The sequence below is a fragment of the Acyrthosiphon pisum genome, chromosome A1 (genome assembly GCF_005508785.2).
Source record: "Acyrthosiphon pisum isolate AL4f chromosome A1, pea_aphid_22Mar2018_4r6ur, whole genome shotgun sequence".
Classification (NCBI taxonomy): domain Eukaryota; kingdom Metazoa; phylum Arthropoda; class Insecta; order Hemiptera; family Aphididae; genus Acyrthosiphon; species Acyrthosiphon pisum.
The window spans coordinates 70367507-70381139 of NC_042494.1; the positions used below are offsets into that span (position 1 = coordinate 70367507).

The 13633-nt window shown below is 26.2% G+C and overlaps 1 long non-coding RNA gene across 1 annotated transcript in view; it reads left to right on the forward strand.

Moving 5' to 3' along the window:
• The first annotated feature begins 1177 nt into the window (after nucleotides 1–1177).
• LOC107884264 overlaps nucleotides 1178–13633 on the forward strand; it is an 18762-nt gene continuing 6306 nt past the window's right edge. Inside the window, exons 1-2 of the long non-coding RNA XR_001679802.2 lie at nucleotides 1178–3047; nucleotides 3464–3599. This is a non-coding gene — a long non-coding RNA (uncharacterized LOC107884264). The remainder of the gene's footprint in view (nucleotides 3048–3463; nucleotides 3600–13633) is intronic.

Sequence of the window (13633 nt, forward strand, 5' to 3'; positions counted from 1 at the left end):
ATATTATAAGCATTACTATTAGACTTAATAATTATTGACAAAAATTGTATATTATTATGTTATTCTTTTTATAAAATATTATACACAGTGTGACATATTAACACAAAACTAATGTTAATAATATATAGGTATTCTTATGTTTAAAATTTTTTTTATATTTTATTTTACAACATTTTATGCAACTTATACTTAAAATAATTTTTAAAATTATAATTGCTATAATTTTACGGAAATTATATACCAATTATTTTATTTATTTTACATATCATATTACAAAACTTTTTGTTTTGGTCGAAAAGTGAATCGGTCGAAAAGGGAAGGGTACGATTTTGGTCGAAAAGGGAATCGACGTATATTTTAAATTTGGTCGGAAAGTGAATCGGCCGAAAAGGGAAGGGTACGTTTTTGGTCGAAAACGGTCTCGCCCGACTAGATTGGTGAATCGAAAACATGTCCCTTTTACCTAACAAGCTGTTCGGTTTTAACAAAAGGCTAGGCACTTTTTGGCTGCACCAATCTATCTCTTTGTCTGTTACTACTTACGACCCATAAATGCAAGGTAGTATAGTTTTCAATAAGAAACTACAATTTATTATTTTAATGAAATTAGTTATTTTAACTATTTCCTAGCCACCTATGTCATACATAGATCAACTTAAAATTTATTATGTTTTATATTATAATAACTAACAATTTTATTAATAATCAATCTAACTATTCCTTTTTATGACACTCTGAAGGGGTTACGCAGTTGTATGTTTGTGCCTTCTAAATAATTAATTTAGAAATATTTATTTCAAATCAGTGTATTGCGAGATTACACCATAAAAATATTTAATTAATTGAAAAAAAAAGTCAAGTTATAAGTTTATTAGAAAATGAACTAGGTAACTAGTTAAGTTAAAAATTTAAATAGTTCCCACACTATAAGTTAAACTATATTTTTTGTATTATTATTTATTTATATTATTAATATTTATATGAACTAACTAGATGCAATTTATTCGTATGTATACTATAATATTATAATATTACATAATTGTCTTTTATATTTTTCCGTGCAAAAATCGAGATAGATTATTATTTATATTGCATAATATTATGCTCTAAAAATATACCTACTGAATATGTATTGTATAATATTATATTAATATGCATATTCGAATGACTTGTGGAAATTCGTCGATTTAAGTATTTATACATAGTGTAACACATTATGTAATAAATGTAAAAATTATGTAAGTAGATAATTCGTGTTAATTTGTCTATGGGAAACATTATATTATATGTATATACTATATAGTAATGCGATGTATAAATTCGATAAATAATAAATATAATATATAATAAGTAGGTAGGTATAGGTATATCGTTAAACACATATCACAAGGAAGGTTAGTATATTGGCTAATTTTATCTAGTCGTTAGATAATTAGGTAGTTTTTGCTCTTATTTCCTACTACAATAATAGGTACTCCCATATTTACATCTGTGCTCAGAAGTTGAGTTAGTGATATTATGATGATATTAATACATTATTGTTTGCTATTTTAGGTGTCAAATGTTAGTATAGTTACTATCGTTAGTTTTAGTTGAACGTGTGTATATATAATATAATATGGATTTAAACTAGATGTTGTTTTGGACATTGAATTATTAGAACTTAAAATATAGCAAAGGAAATCCTTAGGCGACATAATAACTGTGTCAATTAACTATTAAGTACCTACCTATACCGGATCTATAATACGATATAATATACCTATGACAAGTTCATTATTTTCTAAAGTTTTTTAACCAGATACCAAAGGCCAATGGATATACACTACACACACTAATATAGTGATGATATATTATGTATAAATACATTTTATATAACTATAATATATTTATTTAATATTTATAATATATGCCTAATATTAATATATAAATGGTATAAAGGTACATCAATTTGACTTAATTATTGTCTCTAATAGCTCCATTTAATCAGTATATACCTACTATCTTTTGAAAACGTCAATCATTTTAGTTGATGTTATTCGTGTATATTTTTAATGACAATGATGCCCATTCAGTTTTATTCGGATAAACTTGTATGATATTATAAAATTAGAAATCATACATACATTCTGACGCCATTGGCATTCAGCTGACTTTTGGAAAAGAAAAATAAATCTTCTGTGATGATGAAATCATCTATAATTGTACCTATATAATATTTAATACAGCAATAGTTGAGACACGATAGGTGTCAAAGATTGAAGCACTTATAAGTATATATACATACAAAACTGGACATATGGCGTTCAAATACCAAGATCTACAAAAAAATCAAATTTAACAAAATTCCAATAATAAGTAATAAAACGAAATAAATTTATCTTTTTAATAACAATTGACAAACGTGCCTTTTCAAATTAAACCGAATATTCTGAAGTAAAAATATAAACAGTACCTAATAGAAACTGCAAATCGTATTCTCATAAACTATAAATATTTTTTCTGATTACCCAGATATTGTTAAAAAAATGTATCAAAACTAGTGCCCAAAAATCCAAGGAAATGTTAATAGATTGAAAAAAATGGTGTTGCAATATAATGCACATAATCCTTTCTACATTAAAAACCAGATGTGTACTGTAGTACCTATGTAGTTGCTAGCTTCTATAAGAAAGTTGTTAAATATTTTAAAAATAAAATTGTAATGTTCTTTATTTACACTATTATTACACTAAATTTGAACAGATTATAAAAAAATCAAAGCAAGCCTTACTTCACTTTTTTTATTACCTACTCCGCATTATTCTTCGTTGCATGAAAAGACGATGAAGAAAAGATTTGATCACAAACATTTTCTTTTGAATAAATTGTAAGGAAATAATTATGATCATACATTTATATTTACGCATTCACCATGGTAATGGGTGATAAAAGTATATAACCATACCTAATGTCGACAAACAATGATATTTTATCTTCAATTGTAACAAAAAAAAAAAACGAATTTCAGATGGACTCCGCCAGCCAAAAGACACGGATCTATACAGGTATAAACATGGATAATACAAATACAATTGCGAAAATAGTGTTAATAAAGTGATTATTGCGATTTTTCATGACAATATTGATGACGAGTACCTCTTATCGCATATTATTGATCATAAGCTGCTACAGCGTATTAGATTAACTACTTTACAACTAGCACAATTACCTATATATTGCAGATTATTGGATAATCAGTTTGTCGATAAAATCAAAATATGTCATCAAACCTACATAATATATTATTTATTACTATGTACGCTTTAAATAGGTAGATAGGTAAAGACCTAACACCAAGGTCAGTGACAAATACCGCGCGGTATTGTAAAATGTTTCAATATTATTGCCGCCGACAATCTGCAGTAGCTTGTGCCTATATTAATTATATAATTATTAATTATATTATATTTCATGTTGACAGAAATCTCATAACACTGAAGCACGAACAATTTTCAACTAGGACAAGAACTATCAATAAAGAAAATACCTTAAAAAAATACTTGGAATATTTACTAGTCTCTGAGATCTCTTCTAGACCGGTATTTGTCTAAGAAAGTGTAAGTAGGTATTATTTACATTTTAATTCTTTATAATTATTTATGATATTCTTAAAAAAAAATATCAATAAATAAATATTCTGGCAAGACATATTTTATAATAATAATAACAATAATAATAATATATAATAGGGTATAATGCCAATTTCAACAGACAACAATGCAATCATAAAGAGTGAACTACGTGGGCCAAGTTTCCGCGGATTAATTAATTAAAAAAAAAAAAGAAGAAATCAGTTAAAACGAGACCATCGTCCATGATTTAGATATAGAATACTAACGAAAAAAAAATAATATGATTATAATGACTAACAAAAATACATATACTATATACTTAGACCAGTATAATATTTTCTTAATCTTACACACGTACAATATAGACAGTAAAAAGTTTGGGTGGTTTTTAATTGTGGGGGAGTGTACTGTAGGTTTAAAAACGTGTGTTTGTTAGTTTGGCAAATTTTTTAGTGGGCACCCGTAGGTATCTGCCATGCACGGGTGGACTTCTCTCCGGACACCATGATTTCTTCTTATAAGTTTTAATTCTTATAATACAATATTTTATTGTGATATACGGTTTCTTATACCAAAAGACCCATTTGAAATGTAGTAACTATACCTATACATAGTGTTGATTAGTTAAGTTGGACTATTATTGTTTTATTAATTGTTTAATATCATAATATTATTATGATATTAATTGTTTAATATCATAATATTATTATGAAACAAAATATTATGTAGAAAACAACTACGGATATCGTCGATATACCTTTTCATTTAAATGACACGCTGATATTTCGTTCACTATGGTTTGCTATTGAACGTTTTAATTGTTTTTCCGTTAAATCAATATTTTTACGACACTTGTAAATTAATAATAACACCTTGGTATAAAAGGTAAAAGTCTTCCATAGATTACGTACGTATCAGAGCTAAATTATAAATTTAGTATTATTTTTTTGAACATTATCATATAAATGATTATATTTAACATTTTTAATGCCGCTTTTTCACACGATTACTAGTTCATTAGTATATTTGAATTCATTTAAGATTTTTGTTTTTATATTATAAGCGTGTTCATGTACTATTCGGTTAGTATTGTTAGTATTATAGATATTTTACATCGCCTATTTAAACTCACATCAAAGCGGTATATTGCGTTTTGAATAAAAAGTTGAATTTTAAATTTTAATGCACCCTACATTTATGATATTTTTTAATATTCGTTATCAACCGTTAACTAAATTACTATAGAAATAGTTATATAGTTTTATGTTTGTTTATAATATTGACCTTTTACATTTTGATGCGATAATAATATAAGTTAATTAAATGTATATTATGGCATAATAATATGTGGGTGCAAATATACATTTTACCTCTTTCAAGAAAATTATACAACAGTTAACAACGAAATGTATTTAAATTCTTCTAATCATTGATTATATTAATCGTAATACTTTTTTAAAATTATTATTTATCCTTCAAAAACAAAACAACATTGGTGTATCAAGTATAATATACTTGTTAAACTCATATAATTATACTATTTTATGACTTTAGTTGACCCCGAAAAGTATTATATAATTTAATTAACAAATATTTTATAGACAAATTGTTATGAAAACATAACCTCGATTACTTCTATACATAGTCTATTATACCACATGTTCAGAATAATATGTCTACATATTATAGTCACGTACACACTTTTTGTAGAAATATGATATTTGAAGTCTTAACTTAAACAAAAATTAAAAAAAAATAAAATATTTTAAGAAATTATTATTTATTTGTGTTATTGCACACTGAATAATTTATACAAACTTTTATGGACAAAATCCATTTTTGTTATATAAGTTATAATTTAAAGAATATAATTTATAGAGCAGAGTAAAGTGAGTATAATTTTTAAAAGAGTACATCGCAATTTTCATTTATTGTTTATTTCAGAATTTTTTTCGTTGTACATAAATTAGCTATATGTTATACGGTGAGATTGTCGATTGGTAGTTTTATTTTTGTAGATCTGACAATTTGATATAATGTATTATCTACTTTTTAGTGTATGTTTAATATTAATTCAATATTTTTTCCTTACCATAATATTAAAACTATAATCAATAATTTAAAAATTTGGTAAAGAATTGTTTTAACTATCGTTTAAATTACGACGAAAAGTATTAATTCCTTAAATTACGATGAAATAGTTCTATCCGTATCTATATTGTAGGATATTCAATCGGTCCGTTCTGCATTTGTTATATTCATTTTTGTATAATAGTTGTATTCAAGTACTATTTTAATTAGTTTTTTAATTTTTGTCCATAATCATGTCAAATATCATGTAAATGCGTATGAATGTAAAAGTTATATTTTAATACCTGCCTTATATGTTTATTTTTTTTTACTATTTTAATTTATTTTAACGAACCCACCCACATGCCTGTTTTTATTACCCTGCTATATAATATAATATATTAAAATCCTCCTCTACAACTCTAGGCCAACTTCTCACCAACATGTTAAAATTTCAAATTATCGATTTAATTTTAAAAAATTATTTATGATTTTATTTGTATTTTTCTGAGACTTGACAAATAAAAATCATATTTCAAACGAATTAGGTTTTAACGTAATTATAACTTTTATAAGTATTTAAAGCTTACTAACTCAGATAAGTGGAGTGAAGTGTGGACAGTCAAAATGTTGGTCTACTTCCATGAAGGTTTCTAACTTCATAGAGGTTATTGGTCTACTATTCCAAGCATCATAAATATAATAGCTTATATAATTCTAAGTTCTAACTGATAACTAGTTAACTACACATGTTAGATATCCTATGTTTATATATCAGTAGTTCAGAAAAATATTCTGAGATAAAAATGTATATATGTAATCACTCAAAAAGTAAGAAACTTGAGAAATATAATTTATTTTCGAAAATCTTGTTTTGTAATGGATTGAAATTATTTATGAGTTATTTTTAATTAAAAATATTTTTATAAAAACATTAACGATTTTGAGATAAATAGATTTTCTATTAAAAGAATCACCCAGACACCCAGTATATACAGTATATATAATATGAATATATATATACGATACACGTTATTTATAATAATTATCTACATAACAATGACAACATATTATGTGATGCAAGACTAGGACAATTGGAAAGTAAATGACCTGTAAACATATAGCTGAACGCCTGAACATGAGTTTAAAACCATGAAAGTATTCTCATTTTTCTGTGTACACCTATATTATTTGTTTTTATAAGATATTACGCCTTTGTAAACGCGTATTTTATGGGCTAACGCAGTATAATATTATCATTATTATATAAGGGTGATTCTTTAATAGTAAACATTCATTATCTTGAAAAGTATCAAAGTTCTTAAAATTATTTTTTACCTTTTTAAGTTATCACGAAGTAACACCTTTGGAAAAAAATTATATTTTTTCTGTTTTTAACGTCATTATTTTTAAAATGTTTCACGTTTCGAAATTCTAATTCTAATTCATTAATATCGAGTTAAAATATTTTTCTGGTAGTTTGTATACCTACAACTAATTAGGTACTATACTAATATCATAATTGAATTTCTAACGAGTTCCTAGTTATTTATTACGATAGTGTTTTAAGTTATGATGAGTGGATACTGATCCAGTTACTACTTATACTTTCCATGAACCATCTTTGCTTCTTTGCAAAGATTTCATTCCACTCCGCTCATCTAAACTTTAAAACCATTTAAATTAATTGAAGTTCAAAATTTGATTTTTATAAGTACATTAAAATTATCAGAAAAATATTCTGAAGACTAAACGAGTGTTAAAATAATTTTTTTTTTTTATCAAAATTATTGTTTTTTGCTTTCAAATTATGTAAAAATTATTAGGTAATAAAAATGGTTCACACTTTTTGAGATAATGAGTGTTTATACTGTTAAAATAGTTACAATGTTGGCTAGCTTATATATTATATGCATTATAAATAAATAACATATTGTAATTTATTTCATTGGGTGGAAACAAGAACCATATATCGGTAGTTTGTAGGAGAGAGTCATGGATTCAAGTACAACTTCAAAGAAAAATTAGCATATTTAAAAAATTGTTTAAATATAATATCCCATTAATCCAGGGTGGAAAGCGAACGGACTTGCCTTCCATTCGGGCACCTATATGTTCCTGTATGTATATTATGTACCTACACAGAATTTAATTTTTCTTACTTATTAATTATTATGATATTATTATAGGATATTAGACCAGATTGAATCATGTTTAAAATATAAGTATATATATCATATAGATACTATTGTGTGGGCTCTGTTTTGCTATTAAGATTACTTGTTTCTTTTAACTATACCGACTGGCGACTTGCTATTCATTTTCAATGCCACATTTATCCACATAATATACAGTATACACCTATATTAACTGTCGTTATATATTTGGGTGCATGACATTGAATTTTAAAATATCGATCAAACTTTGCTTTTAAAATCGTCATGTACAAGGCTGAAAATGTTGTTCAATTTCAGTTATTAATATTTAAAAAAATGAATAATTTAATCTGTTTGGTAATCTATTCCGTATTTGTAAGAGAACTTATTATTTGACACTTTTGAAACAGTAATATTTTGATTTAAATGTTGTGTTAATATAAATATAAATTTAAAAAAAATTAATTTTAAATATAATTTTAAGTAAGTAATAATTTGTTTTATTTTAACCCGAATAAAAATGTTTAATCACATGAGTATAGGCAATATTATTATTAGGTATAAACTACAATAAATATATTTAAAATAAAGTACCTAAAGTATATATATAAAAAAATGCTTGAAATGTAAATGTAAACATGTACACTATATACTTACGTAGGTACCTAATCACTACTCTCAATAAACGCGTATTAGGTATATAGTTATCTGCATATGTTAGTTTGTTAATTTGTTTAACTCAAGTTAAACAGAAAAAAGGTGGGTAAGTGGATGTCGCTCTGCTGCATAGTAGGTTACAAGTGGGTCACTGTAATGAATGGTATTAAATTTGAATTCAATGATATAATATAATTGTATAAGAAAAATGATTCTGAGCGAAAAGTCAGTCAGTCTAGGTATAAGGTATCTTATATTCTTATTCTATGGTATTAAAAAAAAAAATTGACCAATTATAGGTATCTATAATAAATTCCCAATTAATCATATCACAATATCCATTAGGTACTTATAACGCGTTATACATTTACCACAAATCGTGGTACTATCATAGATATATAATAGTATACTTTAGAAGTTTCAATAATATACAATCACAACAAAATAACTAAAATAGTTATTTCAGGTTTTTTAATATGTGATTTTGTTCGAATTTGAGCTTAAAATGACTATAAAAATAAATTGTGCTTATGTATTTTTTAGATTTTTTGGTAACCGAATTAACTACTTAGGTGGAATCGTGTTTTACATTTTTAATCCTTAGATATAAAAATTGAACATTTTATAAATTTTTAACTGTGAAATAATTATTAAATTTTTAAATTTGATCTTTAAATGCTTAATAAAAAAAAAAATTGTGCCTATGTATTTTTAATATTTTTCAACTGCTAGTGTAACAATATAAAAGGAGCCTTGTATTAAATTTTTGTTTTAATTTTTTTATTTAATGCCCCCGCCTGCCCCCCCCCCCCCCAAATGACGCCACTGAATGTACCTAATTCATAATTGTATTACCAAAGTATTACCTATATTTAAATACCTAATTATACTTGGTTAATGTTTATTACAAAGGTAGATACTGAATATCATGGTTTATTATAATTTCTACGAATTGACTTATCATCAAATATTCTGAAAATATTTGTCCATAACATATACGTTATACAATATAGGTACTTTAGTAGGTATACTTATGATGCGTGCATCGGACGATGATTAATCCGGAAACCCGAAAACGACATTGTTTCACGTACACATATACGTATTAATTGCAGTCGCATAAATCTTGGATTTTCCCTGGCCTTATTATACGAGACGGGTAGACGGGTTTTTGGGTTTTCTAAAGATTTATAATTTTTATACATTTTATTATACAGTAACTATTACTCATAGTTCATACAAATTGTAACTAATTTGATAAATATAATAATATTAGTATATAGGTATAATATAATAACATATTATAGGTAAATCAGGAAATAACTACCTAATAATAATAATTATATATTTTTAAAGTTTTAAACTATAGTCAAACACAATCATATGTGTTTTAAAAAATTATATTAGTCAATATATTATATTAACATGACTCCAAATTATCTAAAATAATTATTTAAAAAGTGCTAATATTTTCCGAAATATAATGTTTACTGTTATAATGGTTCTATTATAGATACCAGTACCAGTAGTGGTTAGTGGTGTAGTAACACACAATGCACATAGACGGAATTCAAAGCAGCGGAATAACGATATCACTTTTTTTGAAAAAAAAACCAAGGTAGCCACTCTGCTGTATAGTGAGCGTGGAGTACTCGAGTTTACCTCGTAAGTGAGTAGGTCACTGTAATGGATGTGTTAAGTCTGAATTCAATTATAAATCATTTCTTACGAAAAACGATTTTGACCGGAGATGGTCCGTCAACAAATATAACAAGTACTAACCACTATATGGATATTTAAATTGATATTACTAATTTTTTCCATCAGTAAATAGGTACGATAGGTCTATAGGTGGAACTTATTTTTGACAACAAAAAATCGCATACATTTTATAATGATCAATAACTATTATAAAATATAACATTAACATTTAACACAATAACTTAACATGTTTAACTCACTACAGATCTGTAGCCATATATTGGTTTGAATAAGTTCGTCGTATGATTAGCTTAAAATGAATCTAAATAACTTATAGAAATTGCATTGTGTTTAGTAAAATATAACCTACGTGGCTACGTAAGGCCAAAAAGTTTCAAGTCTATAGGAATAAATAATACATTTTTGGAATAACAACAAAGATTCAATTTCGTCGAAATTTTAACTTTTAAATATGTGTAAAAAAATCACGTTAAAAGTATGAGTACGTAAGTGTCCTAAGTATCTGTTAGAATCTGCATGTAGGTTAACTTAACCCAGCGTTTCCCAAATCATGGGTCACGACATTTTTTTGATGGATCGCGACTTGCGGTTACGATTATGGTTATTTTAGCGGTAAATTGAATGTTGATACCTATCTATATTGTATAATAATAATGTGAAATCTAACTAGTATTGTAGAGTGTTCGACATCGATTTTACATTGGATATCTATATATTTTTAGTAATCTTTATATTATTTGTATTTTATAAAAATTCAATAATAAAATTGATAAATATTATTTATCAATAAATAAAAATAATAAAATAATATTATTTATTTATGGCATACTTGATTTTTTTTTAAGCATAGTTCGCTCACCCAATAAAGATTAATTTTATGGGTCACCACTGCGAAAAGCTTGGGAAATACTGACCTAATCTATCATAAAGGACTCTTTTTTTGTCTAATGTGCAGACTGCAGAGGAAAATTGGACTAAAATAAGTGTTTATAATAAATTGTGCTGTTTGACCTGACAGGTAAATAATGACAACAATACAATTTTAAAACGTCAATATTAAAATTTTGCTATAATTTGTTGTTATTTATGTATTTCTGCATGGCTGCAGTCTGCGCAGGACACTGCACTATAGCTGATATATTATATCGTGATGGTCACGTAAATCGGTAAAATAGTAATATACTCATATAAATATATCATAATATTTAAAAAAGCAGGAAAGTGGATGTCGCTCTGCTGTACAGTAGCTGATGACAAGTGGGTCAAGTAGATTGTATTGGACTTGAATTCAATGATATAATATCATTGTAGGTATAAGAAAAACGATTCTGAGCGGAGACGGTTTGTCAGTCTGGATATTTTATATTGTTATTATTTATTTTATCATGTAAGTTGAATTAATATTATAATATTATAATTTTTTATTTGTTTCTATTGTGATAAACAAAGCGTTAGTAATTAAAATCCCATTTTTAGCGTTTTTTCGTAATTTTTCGGTGGTTTTTCCCGTGGCATTAAATAACTATTGAGAAAAATGACCTGTTTAAAGTACCATCTTGATATAATTTGCTAAAATATAAGGTACTATATGTTGAAATCGAAGCACTCCTTCTGGTAGAAATTTTGTATACAGGATATAAAAAAAAATTAAAAAATTAAAAAAAATAAACACTATTGTAAAACCAATAGCTTATAAATATTATAATACAATTTTTTTTATTTTTGTCGTCGTAGTACGTACGTATAGCATCCGTATCGCAAGTAGAGTCTAGACCAGTGGTAAATATTCAACCTTTTTAGGCAGTGGCATCATAAGGCATATTATAATTTTATATGCGTTTCGGTTCGTAAAATTTTCAATTTCGAGCACTGGCCAGCGGGTCATCTATTATTTTTAAAAAATCTCGCAGGTCACATACTTATAAAAAACATGTATCAAATAATTAAGAACATAATATTATATGTATTAAAAACAAAATACATGCGATAATGCTTGAAAGTATAGCGCTCGTGGGGTTCAAATAAATACAAGGTGGGCTTTGGGTTCAAGACCGCTTGGCTAGTGTGCTAGACGATATAATATACGTTCGGGAGGAGTATGTAATTTGTAGAAATATATTATACAAGTCTGTTATTAGGTTGCAAATAAATTATTATTATTTTTCTGCAATGTATATGGCCATTTTTAAATTGTAATATTTTACACACTCATATATAGAAATAAGCAAAGGATATCTAAATAATAAATATCACGATTCACGATGTTTATGAAGTGCATGTGTAGGTTGCCGGAACAAAGATCGAAAAATTAGCGTTAGGAATACCATTTTAACTAAGTAGTAATAAGTTATATCTAATTTTGTCTAGTGTGGTTTTAATAGTTTTTACCAAACATAAAATACAGGTCTGAAATTATATTCAATCATAATAACTATTTTCTTTTTGTAACCTGCAATAGCAAACCCCTTGTTTACTTTAAATATAGTATATATTATAAAAAAGGAACACTTATAGTCTATACCTTTATAGGTACAAATATTGAAATATCTATAAATTTAGGTAAAGTCGTATTATTTCCGTATTGGGATGATCAGGTAGTCGTCATCTTTATCGAACTTAGGAAATCCTTCAACACTGTTGACTGTGGCCATCTGTTGGTTATCTGAATTAGAGGTAGGTACATCCATATTCGCGAGAATCCTATTCATCCAACACAAATGAATTATTTCACTGTATGAAAGCAATTTGTTACGTTTTACGATTCTGTTGCTAAGTCTTTCCCTATTTCTTCTGGTATTTCCCAAGAGAGCCATTTAAGCCCACTCCTCTTCATCTTCTTTACTAACCTAATACTCAATTATAAAATGGATTTCAAAGGCCAAAATCCTCCTATTTACCTATCGATGATATTAAGATCACTATAATAACTAATTCCTTCCATATTATTATAATAGATTGCAATCTTTTTTTAAGTTAACTTAATGTTTATTCGTTTGGTCATATCTATAGTAATAATATCTAATTACGTTGAAATAATATTGCCTATTTAAGTGAATAATTTAAGTTTATAAGAAACAAATTATTGATATATCTATATCTATACTAATAATATAAAGAGGAAAGATTTGATTGTTTGTATTGAATAGGCTCCGAAACTACTGGATAGATTTAAAAAATTGTTTTACCATTAGAGGCCGACATTATCATTGATGAACATAGGCTAATTTAAAAAGGGAATTGATCACCCAGGGAAGGCGTTTAAACTGAAATTTTGAGATTTACGATAGAAATTTGTGTTTAAAAATAGTTGCCATGGGTTTTAAAGCTATTATAATAATAAATAATAATTATTGGTTGTTGTTTATTGAAAATGGTGGCTATTGCCTATTGATCATAGGAGAAATAGTTAGTAGA